The 18554-nt window shown below is 50.2% G+C and overlaps 2 long non-coding RNA genes across 12 annotated transcripts in view; one reads left to right on the top strand and one right to left on the bottom strand.

Annotated features, from left to right (window-relative positions):
• Window positions 1–1061: 1061 nt before the first annotated feature.
• The window catches only part of LOC128112745 (uncharacterized), a 53506-nt gene continuing 36013 nt past the window's right edge, over window positions 1062–18554 (bottom strand). For 7 of the 8 annotated variants that reach the window (XR_008219136.1, XR_008219133.1, XR_008219137.1 and 4 more), the window contains 2 exons: window positions 9959–10307; window positions 1062–3819 (listed from right to left, as the gene is read on the bottom strand). This is a non-coding gene — a long non-coding RNA (uncharacterized LOC128112745). The remainder of the gene's footprint in view (window positions 3820–9958; window positions 10308–18554) is intronic. The other variant, XR_008219138.1, reaches the window with a different exon arrangement.
• Window positions 2703–18554, top strand: part of LOC128112744 (uncharacterized) — a 37592-nt gene continuing 21740 nt past the window's right edge. For 3 of the 4 annotated variants that reach the window (XR_008219130.1, XR_008219129.1, XR_008219128.1), the window contains exons 1-4: window positions 3813–5966; window positions 6165–6347; window positions 10711–10818; window positions 11028–11198. This is a non-coding gene — a long non-coding RNA (uncharacterized LOC128112744). Of the gene's footprint in view, window positions 2816–3812; window positions 5967–6164; window positions 6348–10710; window positions 10819–11027; window positions 11199–18554 lie in introns of those variants that run through there. The other variant, XR_008219131.1, reaches the window with a different exon arrangement.

Below are 18554 nucleotides of genomic sequence, written 5' to 3'. Positions count from 1 at the left end.
CCCCTGCGTGCCTGATCGCTCTGAGTCGGCGCGGGCAGACGCTGCTCCCCTCCACCCTAAGCGGGTTCAGCCCTCAGCGCGGGGCAGGCTGGAGCCTCCCAAGGCGTCTCTCCATCTCTGGTGCAGCATGGCTGCCCGAGCTCCGCCCCGCGGTCCGCTTGCCCACGGCCTCCTCCTTGGCTCCTCTGCGAAGCAACAGCTCAGTATCCTTTGGCAGGTGCAACCTCGGCCTCAAGCCGGATCACACTCCGCCTCGGCTTCAGCGTTAGGTCCAGAGCAAGCTTGGGACCCGAGCTTCCCTGTCTAAAGTCTGGCTTTCAATTCAGGGCAGTCCTCCGCCATAAGATAATCCTGCTGCAGCCCGATCTTAATTTTGAGGCTTTATCTGGGAAGCTGGCTCAGACCAGACCAAGAACCGGCTGCTAGGGTAGGGTTAGCCTTAATCCCAGTCTGTATTCAAAGAGGAGCTTCACTCTCAACCTCTGGCCAAGAGTTTTTAGGGTGGACAAGGAAGTCAAAGTCAAAAGCTGTTGGGAATGGGGAAATTATGTTTATAATCCCAACACCGGGGAGACTAAGACTGGACAATCGTGAGTTCCAGACTAGCCTGAGCTACACTCAGATTCTGTTTCCGAAATGAAAAAGAAAGTAAACAGAGAGTATAGCCCGTGGGAGTGGGGACAAGGTTGTTTCCTTTGACCCAGACCACCGGGGCTCTCTGTTACCAGCGAAAGGTTGCCTCCTGCTGATTGTAAGGACCTGGCTGAGAGTCACACCCTGGGGGCTCAGGGAGAGGAAGGCAGCTCTGAGGCATGCTTCCTTCCAACAAAAGCTGTACCAAAGGAAGTGATTTGTTCAACAAATATCAGCAGAGGCCTGCTATGTGCCAGGACTTGGGGTCAGGGTAGCACCCCCCATAAGCCAGCTCAAGGTAATGCTGATTGGGGGTAGAACAGCACATACCTTAGTGGCACCAAACTGCCCAGCATGCACTTGTGCCAAAGCCTGTGTTTCTCATCATTACCTCATTGCACCGTGACAGCACCAGCAGGTACACGCTGTTACTGTTTCCATTTTGCTTATTAAATAGCATTTTATTATAGAAGCAATGCATGCACATTCTGGAAATGGGATGAATACAAACAGCAAAAATACAAAAAATAAAAACCCGGCCCTATACCTATTAACCATTAACACCACCTCCCCACTACCGCTCTCTTTTGCTTTTGAAATAAGGTCTTACCATGTAGCAGTGGCTAGTCTGGCACCCACTCTGTAGACCAGGCTGGCCTCAAACTTGTGGCAATCCTCCTGCCTCTGCCTTCAAAGTGCTGGGGTTGCAGGTGTGCATCACCATGCCCAGGTGTTCTCGATTTTTTTTTAAACTTAGAAGTCTTTTTTTTGTTTGTTAGTTTGTTTATTTAGCCAAAATGTGATCAAGGGGTTGGAGAGATGACTTAACAGTTAAGACCACTGGCTGCTCTTCCAGAGGATCCTGGTTCAATTCCCAGCCCCCATATCGAGGCTCACAACTGACTCTAACTCCAGTTCCAGGGGATTTTGCGCCCTCTTCTGGTCCCCACTGGCACTGCATAAATGTAGTGCATAGATAGATACACAGGCAGGCAAAACACCCATACACATAAAATGAGGGGGGAAAGGTGATCAAGGGGTGTGTGTCCAGAAATTTCCACCTTTTCATTTCAGTAAATGTCTTCTCTTCTAGTACATAGCCCATATACCAATTTCTCCAACTCACCACCCTCCCAGTCTTTTCTAGTTGGTTTGCCAGAGTCCAGTGGGAGGACAGTACCTGATCATCCTGGGCAGAGCATTGCTTAGCGTGATGCAGTCCATTTTTCTGGGCTATTTATCCATTAGAACATCCAGATCGGCCTTCCTCTACACATCCCTTCTCCCAGCTATCTAGTTATTACCTTGTACTGTTGTTTGGCTTATGACACTCTCCTAGCATTTCCTGGAAACTAGAAAATTGATCTAAAGGCTGAAGCAGTTCAAAGCAAACCTTTGGAACACGTATGAGGCAGTGCTGATATGTCCTGTTGGACGGCAGCAGGAGGCAGGCACCTCACTCTCTCACCATTAGAAACGCTTAGGCAGACATCATGGTGGCTATAATTTCATCCTCACCCCCTAGGAAATAATGTTTGTGTGTTACTTTGGCACCAAACACACTTGTTTGCTTGACCAGCAATTCACTTAATGGCTATTAACACCAATCCATAATCCTTGACTGGTTACTCTCATATTTATTTAAGACTCGTTGTTTTTTATATGTGTGTCTGCCTATGTGTGTGTATACATGTGTGGGCAGGTGACAGCAGAGGCCAAAAGAGGGCATCAAATCCCCTGGAGCTGGAGTTACAGGCAGTTGTGAGTCACCTGACATGGGTGCTGGGAACCAAATTTGGGTCCTCTGAAAGAGTAGCAAGCACTCATAACCTCCAAACCCTAACCCCAGCCCCCTGCTCTGCATATTTAAAGAGGCAAAACCTGAGACTCAGGTGGGAAATCTATCTCACATAATCAGCACATTTGGAATCTGAGTAGAAATCCGGTACTTGGCACATATTCAAATGCACAAGCACCTGCCAGGGAGATGGTCTTCTCTCTTTATGGATGAAGCCCGTCTGAGGTGAGGCAGGTTTTTGGTGAGGTCCAACCTGCTTCCCGGTTGAGAGCGGATGCCACTAACAGTAGAGGCCGGCAAAGCAGATCAGCGTGTGTTCTATGGCAGTCCATGCTAAGAAATTTGAAGCATCATCCTCTCCAATTCTCCTCACAAGCCTGCAAGGTACGCCGCATCACTACCTTTCTTCAGAACTGAGCAAGACAGTGTTCTGAAAGGTGAAGTACTTGCCTAAAGCCACACAGCTAGCGAGCAGTAGAGCCAGGATTAGCTCTGCTGACTCTGAAATCTAGACACTTTGTCATCGCTCTGACCCGACCTTTCAAATCGGCTTCCTAACCAGCCTGAGATGAAGGAGGGGAACTGGCGAGGTTGGCTCTCCCTCCTGATACAGGCTGCTTTCCCTAGCCAGGGACTAACTAGACCCAACCCTCCTTAGTTCCCAAGATCAGGCGAGTTCAGGGTGGTCCGGCCTTAGACTGGGCTGGTTCTGATATGGTCCACAGCTCTGTTGCTCTCTGTTAGCTTCAACAAGAGCATCCAAGAATCCCCCTGGTTCCCTGTGCTGACCTCTACCCACCAAGTGACCCTCTCCAACGTATGAAATGGGCAGAGTCATTGGTTCCACCAGCCTGTGCACCTGCTGATCCTCCACACTGTACCCCTACCCCGCCCCTAATACCTCCACCTGAACTTCACACTTGGACAACAGTACACAGCAGACGTAACACTTCCCTTTTTCTCACCATTATGCGCTTACAACTCTATTCTGAGGGAAGCAAGGACGGTGACTTCCATCCCACAGAGGCAGATGTTGAAGCTTGGTGAGGGAAGGACTGAGCCCACACCTGCTCCAGTCTTGCCTCGTCAGCATTTTCAAGTTGGCACCAGAGCCCCCTGGGTAGTTTCAGCACTGGTCGGAGGTGCTGGAGGGAAGGCAACGTTTGTTCCAGTGGGTCTGGGTCTGGAGCAAAGGCTTCAGGGTCAGGTTCACATCCTCCAGCCCTGTCAGAGAGCAGGTCTCTGAAATGTCACCAGCACTGAGGGTGTCTTGAGAAATGTCAACAAATGCTGATTTGAGTCCCTTGGCAGAGGGTGGAGCCAGCATTTCTCTGTAACTTCTCGTATGTCACCCCGTTCCAACTGCAGAAGAAAGAAACCAAAGAGCCCTGGGGATTTCCCCAGAAACGTCCAGCATTTAGCAGATTTTATACCTAGGGGAACTGAGACTCAAAACTTACAGAGCAAGGTTGCCATTCAATCCAAAAGCATCAAAGATCTCCACCATCTAGTCTCATTCTCTGCTCCCTAGCATCTCCGGTCTCCCCCAAACTCTAGTCCCTAGACTGACTTATCTTCCCCCAAGCCCTAGCCTTCTGGGATCACGGGATCAACAGGATTTGAGGACATCATTCAGGCTATGGGCCCAGCTTGTAGAAGGGGCAGTAAGAGAAGAACCTGAGCCAGCTTCTGCACCAGCTCCTGCTCTCCACCCCTTAGGGGACTCATCCCTGCACTGCAGAGGTGACATCACAGCCTCCAAGAGCTCTGGGAACGCCCACTTCCTGCAGGTTGTGAAGCTGAAACCCTCCCTTCTCCCAATAGGGACACCTTAATTCATTATCCCTACCTTTAACCAGAGAAGGCTGTTTCTGGCTCTAGCTAAGTCAGTCTTGCCAAAGCTCCACCCATCCACAGTCTCTCCTACAGGGTGAAAAGGACCAGTCTCCCTGTCTTAGAGAACCTTCCCCAAGGTCCTAGAGAGCCTGGGCCCCTGCTGCAGCAGTTCACAACCCCCCTCTCTCCTGGCCCTATCACTGATGTAGAACCTAACACCAGGGTGGGGTGGGGTGGGGCTCTCTCCACTTTGTCTGGAAGGGAAACACCTGAATCATTTCTACCTTCCTCTCCCACACCTGCCATACCACAGGTGCAATGAGCAAAAAAAATATCGTTGACATCTCAAATCAGGCCAGTCACTGCAGGTAACAGGCTATACTTCCTCCTCAAAGCACTTGAAGGTAAGTAAGCCTCAGACTGAAAGCCTCCTGAGAGTAGAGACCATGCTTCTGAATCACTTCTTTGTGATTAATGCGGCTCCCACACAAGAAGGTACCTAATGAATCTTTTTTTAAGAGAATATATCAATGAACAAGTGGATTCATATGTAAATGAATGAATGAATGATCTAGACAACTAAGGACTTAAAAACAAACAAACAAACCCCTCTTGTTATAATGAGGAAATAAGGTTTAGGAAGGATGGCAACCTAGAAAGGGCCTCCCAGATGTTCCATGGTAGAATTGGAGCCATCCTTCCCGAGATGGTTCCTTCCTGGCCCTGGAAGCTTAGAGCAACTGAGCAGCATAGAAGGCTGGATGGGCAAGATGCAGGCTGAGGCCCAGGCAGATGGAGCCTCTGCCCAGAAGGAAGCACTTTCCTGGAATTATTCTGCCTCCAGGTGGAGAAATACAGAAGCCTAATTGGCTTTCTCGGATCCTGGAGCTGGGTTCATAAATCACGGCTCCATTGAAGATACAGACGCCTTGTCTCTGGAGACCTGGGTGTGACTTGGTGCAGACTCCTAGTGACATGAAGAGGCTTACAGCCTCCATGTGTAGGTGCCTAAGTCACCCCTGCCCAGAGTAGAACACGCCACTCTCTCGACAAGGTCCACTAGTCAGCTGTGGTACACTGCTCAGTACTCCATGCTCAAGTACTCAGGCACCCAAGGGAGAAGCTGGTAGAGGAGAGGTCCAGGAATGCAGAGTGGGAGTGTGGCGAAGGTCCAAAAAGCCTTCCTTTTCTAAATTCAATCCTATTCACCATTTATTGAGGGCCTACCCTGTGCCAGATACTGTGCTGGGCTCTGGGGACCCTGGGTGGGGTGGGGGGATGGCTCCAATGCAGAGGAGAGAGAGGGAAGAGGCAGCTACGGAGACAATCCTCACAACATGGGTGATAAGTGCTTTAGAGAGAAGTACAAAGTGCTCTGGGAGCTCAGAGCAGCGGGCCATTCATTCTTCCGCTGCTGGAAGAGTTCGGAAAACTGAACTGGGAGGGGCTGTTTTGGCTAGGTTTGGTGGGCTTTGAGGTAGGAGGTGGAGGGAAGGACACATCATGCAGAGAGGGGCATGTGCAGAGACAGGGGCGAAGGAGAAAACCTTGATATGGTGTAGCAGATGGGGAGGCAGGAGGATCGCTGGACAGCAAGCTGCAGGCCAGAATCAGAAAGGCCATGAATGATCGTACTAGAGTGCCTGGACCTAGTCCAGCCGTGGGCAAAAGGGGAGCCATTGAAGAATTTTAAGCAGGGGTGTGTGTGTGGGGGGGGGAGGGGTGGCAGGGCCAGATTTGTGTTTCAGAAAGCCTTCTCCGGGGAGAGAGAATGAACTAGAACTGTGGCCAACAGGCAGAGAGAAGGGAATGTGTCCTAGGGACCCTTTGGAGAAAAGATGGGCAGGGCTTTTCCTTCCTAAGTAATGCTTTTGCACCCTCTTGCCTTTCCACTCAGGCTGTGTTCCCCTTGGGGAGGAGGGCTGCTTCCTCCATTCTCTGGTCCGGCCAAGGGCTTCTGCATTCACAAAGCTGAACCTACAGGGTCTGAGTGACGGCGAACAGCTCCAACGGTTCTGATTCCTTCTGTGAGCCTGTGCTGGCGACTTCTCTCTGCTCAATCCACAAGCCCCATGGAGTGGTAAGCTTAGCCTAGGCCTCTGGGGAAGGCCCGAAAGATCCTCCCTCCCTCTTCTTCCTTCCCTCTCCCTTCTTCCTTCCCTCTCTTCCCTCCCTCCTCCCTGGAGCCCAAGCTTTCTTGCTGGGAGCTCTCAGAACCAGCAGAGCTGTGGATGAAATGGTTCGGTGGCTCCAGCCCAGCTGCTGCCATGGCAACCAGGCTGCCTGCCAGACCCACAGCCGGGAGCGGGCCCCGTTTCCTGCTCCAGAACTACATTTCCCAGCACGCAATGCACCTGCAGGGATGAAAGAAATCCACCCCCTGCCTGGGTTCAGCCTAAAAGGTGCATGGAAGAACATAGTGTAGGGAACCCCAGCCCCTCGCCGCCACCCCTTGAAAGCAAGTTGTACATCTGCGTCTGGAGGAGGCCTGGAAGCCCTTTCTCCTTGGTGACCTGCCTGCTTGACAAGGAAGCCAATGACTATAAGAAAGGGCAAAGGTTAAGGATAGATGCTTTTTCTGGTTTTGTCCTCGATCCATCCATGGTGTCAACTGAAAACATTCTCTCACACAGTGTTCACTACTCTCCATCTCTGCCTTCACCTTGAGGGACCAAGTCTGAATGGCTACAACGCACAGCCGATTGACCTGTTTGTCTCTCCTCAAGTCCCTTCCTCCTTCTTCCACAGAAGCCATAATGACCTTTTCAAAATGCAATTCTATCTTATCACTGCTGAGGATGCCCACGCCCTGTGCTGTTTGAACTCTTCGGGGTTTAAATCCGTGGCTTGCTGGTGTGGACACCACCAGCAAGTCACTTGGGTTCAGTTGACAAGGCTCTGCATGGTGGTCTGGCCTCTGTCTGCTTCCAGGCACCCTCAAAGACCCCACACACGTCAGCCATATTGGTCTTTTGTTTCCTTCTAGAGGCCATGTCCTGTCCTGATGCAGGGCCTTTGCACATGGTGTTACCTCTCTCCAGAACACTTTTTCTTCTACCTTGGCTCCATATAGACTTTCCGACCTCAGAGTAATATCATCCTTAAGGCTATTCTCTTCTGAGGAAGCTCTGATACCGCAGCTTGCTTGCCCTGTACTCTTGTGTATTCCTGGCCCAGTCAGCCCCTTCCTTACAGCACTTGACACATTTGCACCTGTACATGAATCTATACAACCACTTGACACCCATGCGTGTCACTCTAAGTTTATAGCCTCTCTGAGGGGAGAGAGATGACCTTTCAGCCTTCCAACCCACCCTCAGGGCCTTGAGAATGGGTGTTCAGGAACCACTCCTCAAAACAAATGGACTTGCCTAAGCCTTAGTCTTCCCATCTCAAAGCCTGCAATATGCCCTGCCCTGTGGGTAGTAGTACCAGAGTTCCCCTCAATGGGCAAGACTCAGACACTCCTACCATGAGGCTCTCAGTCCAGAGAAGAAGACAGATACCAGATATCTCTTTGGTAAGCGAGTGCTCAGTATGCCAACAGCACAGAGAGAGCCAGAGATGCAGAAAGGTCCATGAAGACTGAAGGGTAGGAGTGATTTAAGATGCAAAGGAGTATCGTGTACAGAGCAATGGATGCTTCTAAGGCACCCAGAGCATGCATTATTTGAGGTATTATGTAAGGCAGGGCTGCTGGAGTGTAGGTTGGGTGGGAGGTGGTGGTAGCTCTGTCATGCCTTGGTTTTCTTGGGCAGTAATGGGATGGGTAAGCTATTTTTTTCAACCTACTGGACCTTGGCTTCCATATCACCCCCACAAATTCCAACATTTCTCAGTCTAGGCTGAAACATAGAATGGATATATTCGGGCTGTACCATGACTCAGGCAAACTGTTCTTCATTCTTGAGCACCTATTACTATATGCCGAGTGTCTAATGAGGACCCTGACCATGTCTGATATTATGATGGGGTTGTGTTGTAACGTGTGTGTGTGTGTGTGTGTGTGTGTGTGTGTGTGTGTGTGTGTAGGCTGATATGCTGGCATACTATCCAATCAGTAATGGAACACAGATTGCTGACAATTGGGGGGAGGCCCCTGAAAAAGCAGGGAACCTAGCCTGGGGTATGGGGTGGGTGCACAGCTTGCCGGGGAAATGATGCATGGCTGACCAGCTGCAGAGCCTCAGTTGGCCTGGAGCAGGAAGGGCTCCTTCTCATTCTCACAGCTGTTGCTGTCCTCCTCTTCCTCAGAAGTCTTGGGCAGGTGGAAGAACTGCCCGCTCTGCTAGCTTTATCCCTGAATGCTTACCTGTAAGCTGCTTCAAGTTTGTAAAATGAACTGGAGTAGACATAATTGGCATTAGCCCCCCCCCCCATTCCATTGCAAGGATTCTAACCACTACCCTCCAACACACACACACACACACACACACACACGCACGCACGCACACGCGCACGCGCACGCGCGCACTTTACGCCACTCGGGCAGGAGCCAGGAGCCTCCGGCTGACCCGTTTCCCACAAAACCACTTTAGAATTCCGTGAAATGTGTAGAGAAATGAGACAACAAGTGTTGCATAGGTCACATCTCGAGAAGCTTTGTTCTGGAGGACGCCTCATTTTCCTAAAGAGTTCCTGAAGCATTCCCTCACTGGAAATTGTCTCTTTAAATCTAGCCAGTGGTGGTGACCTTAAGGACCCAGCCCCAAACCAGGCAGCCTTCCATTTGCCTTCAAATGTGTGCCAGGATGCCAAGCCAGCCTTGCCCCTTGGCCATCCCTCTCCAAATCCCCGCCCCACCACACATTCCATAAACACTGACCAAGAGCCTACTGTGTGCTCGAGTACTGGGAAGAACAACAGTGACCTCTGCTCTCACATGAGTCTTACATACCACAGAGAAGAATAACTAAGCAGGGTAAAGGTGGTATGTGTCGTGAAGACAATAAAGCCATCATCTGGTAGGAAATGCCTAGGGACCTGTTTAACTCAGGCTTCAGGAAAGGAAAGGAGGCTGTCTTGGTACCTGTGGTTCTAGGGAAGGTTCTGGAAATAAAACAAATACACCATTCCTCTCCTTTGCTACTGTTTTTGTCTACTCTTGTCTCTGGCTCAGCTTGCTTTTCTGTTTCAATACTCTCTTTGTCTCATTTCTACTCTCCTTTGCTGGTGTCCCCCCCCTCCCACTCCCATCGCCTGCCTCTTCTCTGCTCCCTCCAGAGGAGCTGAAGAAACCAGATCTCTCTTGCTCTCGGGCCAGCCAGCAGTAATTGAGCTGTGGGCTTGCTTAGCAGATGGGCCTGTGAGTAAGGCTAGCAGAGGAGAGCAGGGAGGTCAGGGGGAAGCCTGAGGTACTGGAGAGCTGGAGGGATGAAGTGGGGGAGGGGCCTGGTGAGCTCCAGGGCACTCTGAGGGGCTGGAGGTGGCCGCTGAGCCAGGTAATCTAATCAGGGGGTAAGTCATAAAGATCACTCACTCTGTGCCCAGGACCAGCCTAGGAAATCACATTAATTTGAAGAGGGTGTAAAATCCACGGAGAATTCCCCTCTCTCCACCACACACATGAAGATAAACTGTCTTCAGCTTCCAATATGATCTTACAACAGCTTGTCAGTGACAAAACAGCCTCAAATCCTCCCATTTATCAAACGGCCAATCCTGTTAGCAGCTTAAAAGAGACATAATTACCTGCGGCCTTTTGTGTGATGCTTTCAACTAACGCTGCGTCCTTCTTCCTGGCAGCGGTCCAGAACATGAGCTCAGAATTCATCCCCGAGATGAGGAGGTCTTCAGAGATGTTGGAGTTGGTGGTCAGGAGTGCAGGGTTGAGGCAAGGCGTGGGGTGAGGGTTAGCACCATGGACAGAGTCTTGGGTCCCGCCAGTGAAGAGGCACCTAGCTCAAGGCTCAGGAGTCCAGCTGGGGGCCCTGTGGATATTTGGTGGGCTATGTTCCAGCTGCTTCTACTACAGAGAAGTTAATAGAGCCCTAGGCCCACGATGCACCAGCGCTGGCTGTGGGGACAGACATAAATGGGCCTGTAGATGGAAAATCAGTACAGTTCGTCACCCTCTGGCAGAGCTAGGAGTTCCCACAGCGGCTGACATGTTTTGTGTTTCTGTGACTTCAGAATCTGTCTTGCTGTTACACCAGGAAGAACAGCAGGGTTCCCTAGCTAATGTTCACCAATGAGTGCCTGCTCTGGGCCAGGCCCAGGTTTGTACTAATTAAGATAATGTGTCATACTGGATCATGATTCTATTTTCCCATTTTTTTAAATAAGGAAGTTGAGTGAGCAAAGTGTCCAAGCCAGTGAGGGAGGATTCACATCAATAATCTATGATCTGAGCCATCTCCAAGCAGGCTTTGTTATAAAGACAGCTCATTCCTGTGCCTCTGGGATGGTCTTTCACCCGCTCTACACTTTCTTCTGTTTTTCAGGGAGCCCCTCTGAGGCCAATCTCCCCTCCCATTGGAAGGATATGAGAACCACACACATGGCTTTCCCTTTAGAGAGGACATGATTCCTTGGAAGCCTGGTTGTTCCTGGTAAGAGCTGTCCTACAAACTCCTAAGTGCATTCCCACAGCCCCCTTCCTCTCTGCTACTACTGGTCCTTGCTGTAGCTGCACCCTGCACATTGGGGGGGGGGGGGGGCGGGGCACCCTGCACCATCCTGCCCTGCCTTGCCCTGCTCACTTGTCACTGCCAAACCCCTCCTCGCTTCCCACTTCCCTAAGATTTTCTCCATTTTCCAGGAAGTCCAAGCAAACCCTCTCCTGGGAGGAAACCATCAGAGTTCATTTGGAAGCCAGATAAAGAGGCAGACATTGAGACAGACAGCAAGAGACAGACGAGAGACAGGCAGAAAATGGATTTTGAAGTGCCGTTGAGCCAATGATTGTGGTCAAATCCTGTTGAGAGACAAGGTATCTGTGTATCTCGTCAAGTTATCTAGGGCTAACTTTCCCCAGTTCCCTCTGCCCACCAGCCCTTTCTCCTTGCCCCTGTCCTTCCCTGAGCTGTCTCCCAGACTAGCATCCTACCCCCATCCCACCCCATCCTGCCTCAGGGCATTCATCACTTGGACTAGTGATTTATCAAAGGCCCTGACAGTCCCTGTTTGGCAAAAATCGATCTGTGAAGAATGGGACCAACCCAAGGCCCCCTCTTCTCCCAAACCCCCACCATCAATCTGCCCCAAAGGAGCTCCTCAGCTCAACATCAGCAGTGCCCCAGGCTGGGGCGGGTCTCTGTATTCTTTGCTGTTCTTAAGAAGGAGAAGGAGGGAGAAAGAGCTAAGAAGAAAGGGAGAGAGAAGGAGGAAGGGAGAGGGAGAGAGGGAGAGAGAGGAGATTAGTGCCTTCTCCCAGATGTTTATTTTGTTGTTTTTAAGTGAGAAAGTCCCAGCTCTATTAAATGCAATCAATACTTGGCCCAAGAGAAGCTTCCCTTCTCTAAGACATTTGAAATCTGGTCAAATCATTTTGCCCTGATACAAAGTAATTTATCAATTTCAAAACCCTTCTAATCAGTGGAGGCTGTGGAGTCTCCATTCCTGCCTGCCTTCTTCTGCTGTAACACACACACACACACACACACACACACACACACACACACCTCTGCTCTCTTTCTACCCTTCCTTTCCTCCCTCCCTTCCCTCTCCCAGCAACTGCAGATTGACCTCTCACCGCTCAGAACAGCCTCCAGGCCAGGTATCATCCTTGCATCTCTAGCCCAGTCTGTATGCTCCTCACCCTGCAGGTCTTACACTCAGCCCTGGGGCAGGGGAATGGCTGAAACTACAGCCACAGGCACAAACACTTTCTTCTTCTCCTAGTGGCTATCAGCTGGGGGTAGCAATGTCTTGTTCTTAGACAGAGCCCAGAATTGGGGCCAAGAAGCTAGATGGGACCTTTGGGCTACCAAGTTTGTCCCTTAGGACCTTGGCACATGTTTCCAAGGGACAAGGGAGACTGACTGGCTGGAGAGGGGTTGATGAATCTGGCTGAATCTGGGGATGATGTCACAATACTTTCCTGCCTGCAAAACTGCTATTTTGGCCCTCGAGACAGGTTGTGTCTGAAGGGAAATTGTGACAGCAGCAAAATCACCTTGCGACTCACCCTCCCCTTCCCAGAAGAGTGGCTTCAGCCTTTGCAACACCATTAGATTGGATTCTCGGCAGGTCCTTTGTGACCGCCAGCTGTGGTAGCCAGATAGGCCTCTGACCTGTGGGGAGAGGCCACCCACTAAATAGCTGACTCAAATGGTCTCACAATTGTCCCTGCATCCCCTGGCCTCAGAGGTGACTGAGCGAAGCGACTCAGCTGGCCAGAAGTCACCACAAGGTAACTCACAAGCATATGAGCCCTCAGAGACCTTTACCCACAGGACGGTAAATCTAGAAGCCTGATTTTGGCCTTCTAGCTCCTCTGCCAGACCTAACCTAAAATCTCTAGTAGATCTTCCATACCTTGAGTTTGGAAGACACCCTGTAAACATGCATGTAATTAGTGAATGGAGGGAGATCTCCATGGAGCTCGGCCCTTCGCTCTGTGCCTTCTCTCCCCATGGCTAACATACATAGGTCATCTAGAACAGAACTTTGAAGCCCTCACAGCTCCTTGCCCAGAGCTCTCTTCCAAGTAATGTTAAACTAGAGTGAACACAACGTCCTACGGTTTATGAGGTGTTTTAATATTAACCGTCTAAGGCCGGGCGGTGGTGGCGCACGCCTTTAATCCCAGCACTTGGGAGGCAGAGCCAGGCGGATCTCTGTGAGTTCGAGGCCAGCCTGGTCTCCAAAGCGAGTTCCAGGAAAGGCGCAAAGCTACACAGAGAAACCCTGTCTCGAAAAACCAAAAAAAAAAAAAAAAAAAAAAAAAAAAAAAAATTAACCGTCTAATTTAATTCTACAATAATGCTGGGGATACGTATTATCCTATTTTACAGCAAGAGAACTCAAGGTTCACAGAGGTGAAGTCACTTGTCGCAAGTCATGCACAGAGCAAATAACAAACCCAGGCAATCTAACCAAGTTCTCTCAATCCACACCCTAAATCTTTTCACTGTTGTTACTCATTATATAGGCATTAAACATCTTCTTCATGGCAAACTCTCAGTTTTCTTCATGGCAACTTTAACTGGATGATATTACACTCCTGCATGCTTTCTTTCTGTAGGTTTTTTTTTTTTTTTTTTTTGTTTTTTTTGGTTGGTTGGTTGTTTTTGAGACCAAGTCTCACCCTGTCGCCCAGGCAAGCCTGAAACTCTTTGCACCCTCCCTGCCTTGACCTGCTAAGTGCTGGGATGACAAGTGTGAGTCTTGGTGTTCCACTTGACATGGTTTTTTCTATAGATTGGGAACTAGAGGTGCAATAATTGGCTAAAGATAGCACAGTAAATAAGAGATGGAGGTAGATTTAACCTAGATCTCTCGATCTCAAATCCTAGGTCTTTCCCATTACAACATAAAACCTTTTACAGTGATGTTCAGAAAGGGCCTGATAAATGCCAAGCACTTTCCCATTTAATCTTTGTAAAATTCACTTCCTTCTTCGAAATGAAGAAATCAAAATTTTGAAAAGTCGGCTGTCTGATACCTGACTGGGATTTGAACTCCTGTCTGTCTCTGGCTGTAGAATAGCAGCGTGGCTGTTCTAGCTTACTGATCCAACAACCAGTTTATCAACTGGGTGTCTCGCCAGTGTTCAGGCAGGGCTCATGCATGGCACAGCAGGAAGAGGAGCTGTAAATGATGGGCTTCCAGAGCAGTGGCTGGCCCCAGGTCCACACTGTCCCTGCCAAGCCTTCTGTGTCTGATCATTACTGCTCCACTTTCTTTTTTTTTTTTTTTAAAGATTTATTTATTTATTATGTATACAGCATATATGACTGCAGGCCAGAAGAGGGCACCAGATCTCATTACAGATGGTTGTGAGCCACCATGTGGTTGCTGGGAATTGAACTCAGGACCTCTGGAAGAGCAGTCGGTGCTCTTAACCTCTGAGCCATCTCTCCAGCCCCCTGCTCCACTTTCTGATCAGTCACTCATGCCAAGGGCTGGGCACATAACTCTGTGGGATCCTCAGATAATCCCATGACAATATCTTCCCCATTTGAAGGTTATGGAGACCAGAACTCAGAGAGATCAGCAAATTGTCCCTGGACACACAGCGTATCAAAGAACTATCCATGTAAAGGCCCTGCTGCTTTTCTGGATCCTTAGACTACCTCCAGTCCCAGCACCCTGCTGAAAGCGTGTGTGTGTGTGTGTGTGTGTGTGTGTGTGTGTGTGTGTGTGTGTGTGTGCCCGCGCATCATCTTCCAGGTTGTTTCGGAAGAGAACTGTCCCTAAGAAACACTGCAGTTGCCAGAGGGCCCCAATACTTAGCATAGACATGTAAATCCAAGGTAAACTGCTGGGAGACAATTTGAACTGGTAGTCACTAAAGAAGTAGATGGGACAGCCACGGATTTAGGGAACACCCCAGGGCTAGGAGCCTTCATTTCCATTCCTGTCCAGCTAAAGACTTCCCACCCTTCCTCTGGAAATCAACGCCCCCCACCCCCACCACCAAAGAATAGCTGTAGCACCATTTGGCTCAGGACTTACCCTGATTGCTTCCCACATTGATGGATGAATGTGGTTCTACAAATTGGAAAAATAACTAATGTGCAGCTCCCAGACCCTGCTGCCTATGGGTGGAGGGGGCTCTTCTGGATTAACCCAAGACCTGGGAGGAATCAGTCCACTGCATACCAACCCAAAGAGGCAGCGGGAGAGGCTCCCAGCCTGGTGGGGGTGGATTTCGATTTCCTACAGGGTTTCTCTGTGTCACCTCTCATCACCATAATATTTACATCAAATGCAAAAGGCCTCCTTGGAATAGAACCCTGAGGTTGTAAATGCCAAATCTAAGAATGTCAGCAAATGCAAAAGATCAGGTTCCTTGAGCAGCAGCCTCCCCCTCCTCCGGGCGATGCCTGCTGCAACCCTGAGGGCAAGCAAAGCCGGCCCCAGAGCTTCCCTGAACCTCACCCCAAATCTGGGAAGGCTGGGGGACCCCGGGGGGGGGCCCAAGGGCCCTCATCTCTGAATCAGCAACACCGGGTAACTTCATCCCTTCCACCTGACTTCATGCAGTGTCTGAGGAAGTGTGTCCACATACATTCTCCATTCAGCAAGGGAGGCCAGGCTACCTCATGGACAGACGGACAGCCTGGCTGCCCAGTGATCAGGTTGCAGCGTACTCCACGGCCCATTGGCTGAGTTCTCTCCATACCCTGTTCCTCACCCCCCATCGTCATGTCACTCTTGAGGCCCCTGAAGCTTTACAGAGACCACTCACTTATCAAACATTTATTGAACACTTATTAAGCACCAAGCCCTGGGAATACCATGGTGAACAAACAAGGTTTCTTCCCTGAAGGAACTTCTGTTCTAGCTACAAGACAGCCGATGATTAAGGTGAGGAATAAATAATTTTAATTGCTGTGAAGAAAATAAATTGGGGCGAAAGGAGGGAGGCCACTGGTGCCGCGTCAGTGGGGAAAGGCCTCTCTGAGGAGGTGGCATTTGACCTGAAAAATGAGAAGCTGCCCCGTGGAGATTTGGAGGAAAAGTGCGCAAAGCAGCAGTGTAGTGAGGGCAAGGGCCTTGAGAAGAGAGGGAGCGTGTGTGCTGAAGCTCCGAAAGGAGGCCACCAGCCGTGTGGAGTGGGTGATAGAGCAGGAGGGGCTGAGGTTAGAGCTGCGTGGACTTGCTGAGCATGGAAAGGAGAAGGGATTCTTCTTAACGGCACCGGCAAGCTGTGTGAGCGATGTAAGCAGGGAATGGGGCTCTTTGACTTACATTTAAATTTTTGCTGAGATTAAAAACAAAACAAGCCGGGCGGTGGTGGCGCACGCCTTTAATCCCAGCACTTGGGGCGCAGAGGCAGGCGGATCTCTGTGAGTTTGAGGCCAGCCTGGTCTACAAAGCTAGTTCCAGGATAGGCGCAAAGCTACACAGAGAAACCCTGTCTTGAACCCCTTCCCCCACAAAACAAACAAACAAACACCCCTAAACCCCTCCCACCTTGGTCCAGGACTGGCTTTGTAAGCTTCATTTTGTTAAACTTCAGTTCCCTTAAGAACTCTTGGGTGGGAGAGGGGGCTGGAAAAATGGATGGCTCTGTGATTAAGAATGCTTGCTGAGGGCTGGAGAGATGGCTCAGCGGGTAAGAGCACTGGCTGAGTTCAATTCTTAGCAACCACATGGTGGCTCCCAACCATCTGTAATAAGATCTGGTGCCCTCTCCTGGCCTGCAGGCAGAACACTGTATATACATAATAAATAAATCAAAAAAAAAAAAAAAAAAAAAGAAAGAAAGAAAGAAAAGAATGCTTGCTGCTCTTTCAGGGCACCTGAGTCAGTTCCCACACCCTCAGCAGGTGGCTCACAACTGCCTGGAACTCCAACGCTCTCTTCTGGTTTCCATGAGCAACAGCACACATGGCACACACACACACACACACACACACACACACACACACACACACACACACATTAAATAAAAGTGTTTATTAAAAAAAAAAAAGAGCTTATGGGCAATATGAGTTCATTTGTGGAGGGTATGTAGGGTAGGAACTGTCACCAGCTGGTGCATAGTTAATGTCTCATTTTGCCCCAGTCTTCTTTCTCTAGGTCTAGTCTAGGCTCCGCTTCTCCTTAGCTACCATATTACCCACTAGGGACATCCCCAGACCCAGCATGGATCCTAGAACAGAGTGGTGATGGGGCTCCATGTACTGGCATCAGGACCAGCTAAGATGGCCCTAGGATTCCTCTCACCCAGGGCCCCATTATTTGATGTGCTACTCTCTGAAAACCAAAACATCAGAGCCTAGGCTAGATTGTCCAAAGGACTGTGTGCTGCTGGATGGACTGGACCCATTTGCATTCAGACACATTATTTGTCCATGTCCTTGGCTGCTGCAAAATGGTGGGCCCCATGTGCAAGGGAAAGACTGTCACTCATGGAGGTTGTCCTTCTCTACACTCATGGCTGTTCATCCCCAAATCCTTTGCACACAACCCTTGACCCAAGAAGTTGCCTAGGAAAGGATTGGGAGAACAAACTTGAAGTAACTGAAGGGAGTGAATGGGAAGGGAGTAAGAAAATGAGGCAAGGCTGAGAGCAAGCAGAGTGTCCCCACTTTTCCTCCCGGGTCTGACACATACTGCAGTCACTTCCAAAGCTGGAAGAGGTGGCAGTCCCCAGGGAAGAATTTGTCAACCAGCTGCCTGGGTACCCACATATCCACATGACTGGCTTCTAGGAGCAGGATGTTTTTTATTCCTGTATCCCTCCCTGTGCAGGACTCCATAGAAAGGATGTGATAAGGTTGATTAATTGCTCTTAAAAAGTTCTTTGGAAGGAAGACAGCCATGGGGTCTGGGAGGCCGAGGAGCATCCCTGCAGTGGCGGCAGTGAAGTCTTGCTGGCTGTAACAGGGCTGCAAAGGGCAGGGCTGTGGCAGCAGCAGGCAGGCACAGGAGCGTGTCAGGCAGCGGCAAGAAAGGACATGGGAGAAGCCTCAAGGAATAGCTACAGGAGTGCCCCTGCTCCTGGACCGCTTCCCAAAGGAACAATAGAGTTCGGTTATCCAGGGGTGGAACGCGCTAAAGCCCAGAATGCTTGGCCCCGTGCCTGACACAGAGGACAAAGAAATACAATCCCAGCATAGATGACCCCCCACCTGCAAGCTGCTTTTCTTCCTTCCCATATCTGAGCCCCAGAAGGTCCTCTTTCCTCGTTCTTGGGGGGCTTACCTCTATTTACTTGTGAGGGACCCTCTTCCACATCCAGCTTCTCAAGAGCTTCTATAACCCCAATAAAGCCCCCGGGTAAGTTTTAGGTGTGCCTTTCCCTTTCCCTCAGCATCTCCACTGCACCCAGAGGCCTGCCCCAGACCAGGCATCTGGAAACTGGTGGACAGCTTTGGCGCCCCCAGAACCCGAGGGTACTGGCCAAGGTGCTGAAAAGTCCTAGCTCTTTCCTCACGGTGTTGCATGCACTCACCTCTCATCCTCATCCTACCTGTCCATCCCAGCTCCAAATTTAAGACTTGCTCCTGCCTGAAACAATCTCAGTCTAAGTGTCTGTCAAAGGCTGATCTCAGAGAGCGCCAAGCCAGGGGAGCCGCCCCTCCCCTCAAAGCAGCAGCCTCCGCCTCGCCTCTCTTCCTGTCCTTACCACAGGCTCTGTCTGTTCTACCGGCTCCATCAAGGACAGCCC

This window comes from Peromyscus californicus, unplaced genomic scaffold (assembly GCF_007827085.1).
Source record: "Peromyscus californicus insignis strain IS unplaced genomic scaffold, ASM782708v3 Scaffold_17__1_contigs__length_78620276, whole genome shotgun sequence".
NCBI lineage: Eukaryota > Metazoa > Chordata > Mammalia > Rodentia > Cricetidae > Peromyscus > Peromyscus californicus.
Note: the sequence above shows the minus strand (reverse complement) of the source record. Positions and strands in the feature narration are given on the sequence as shown.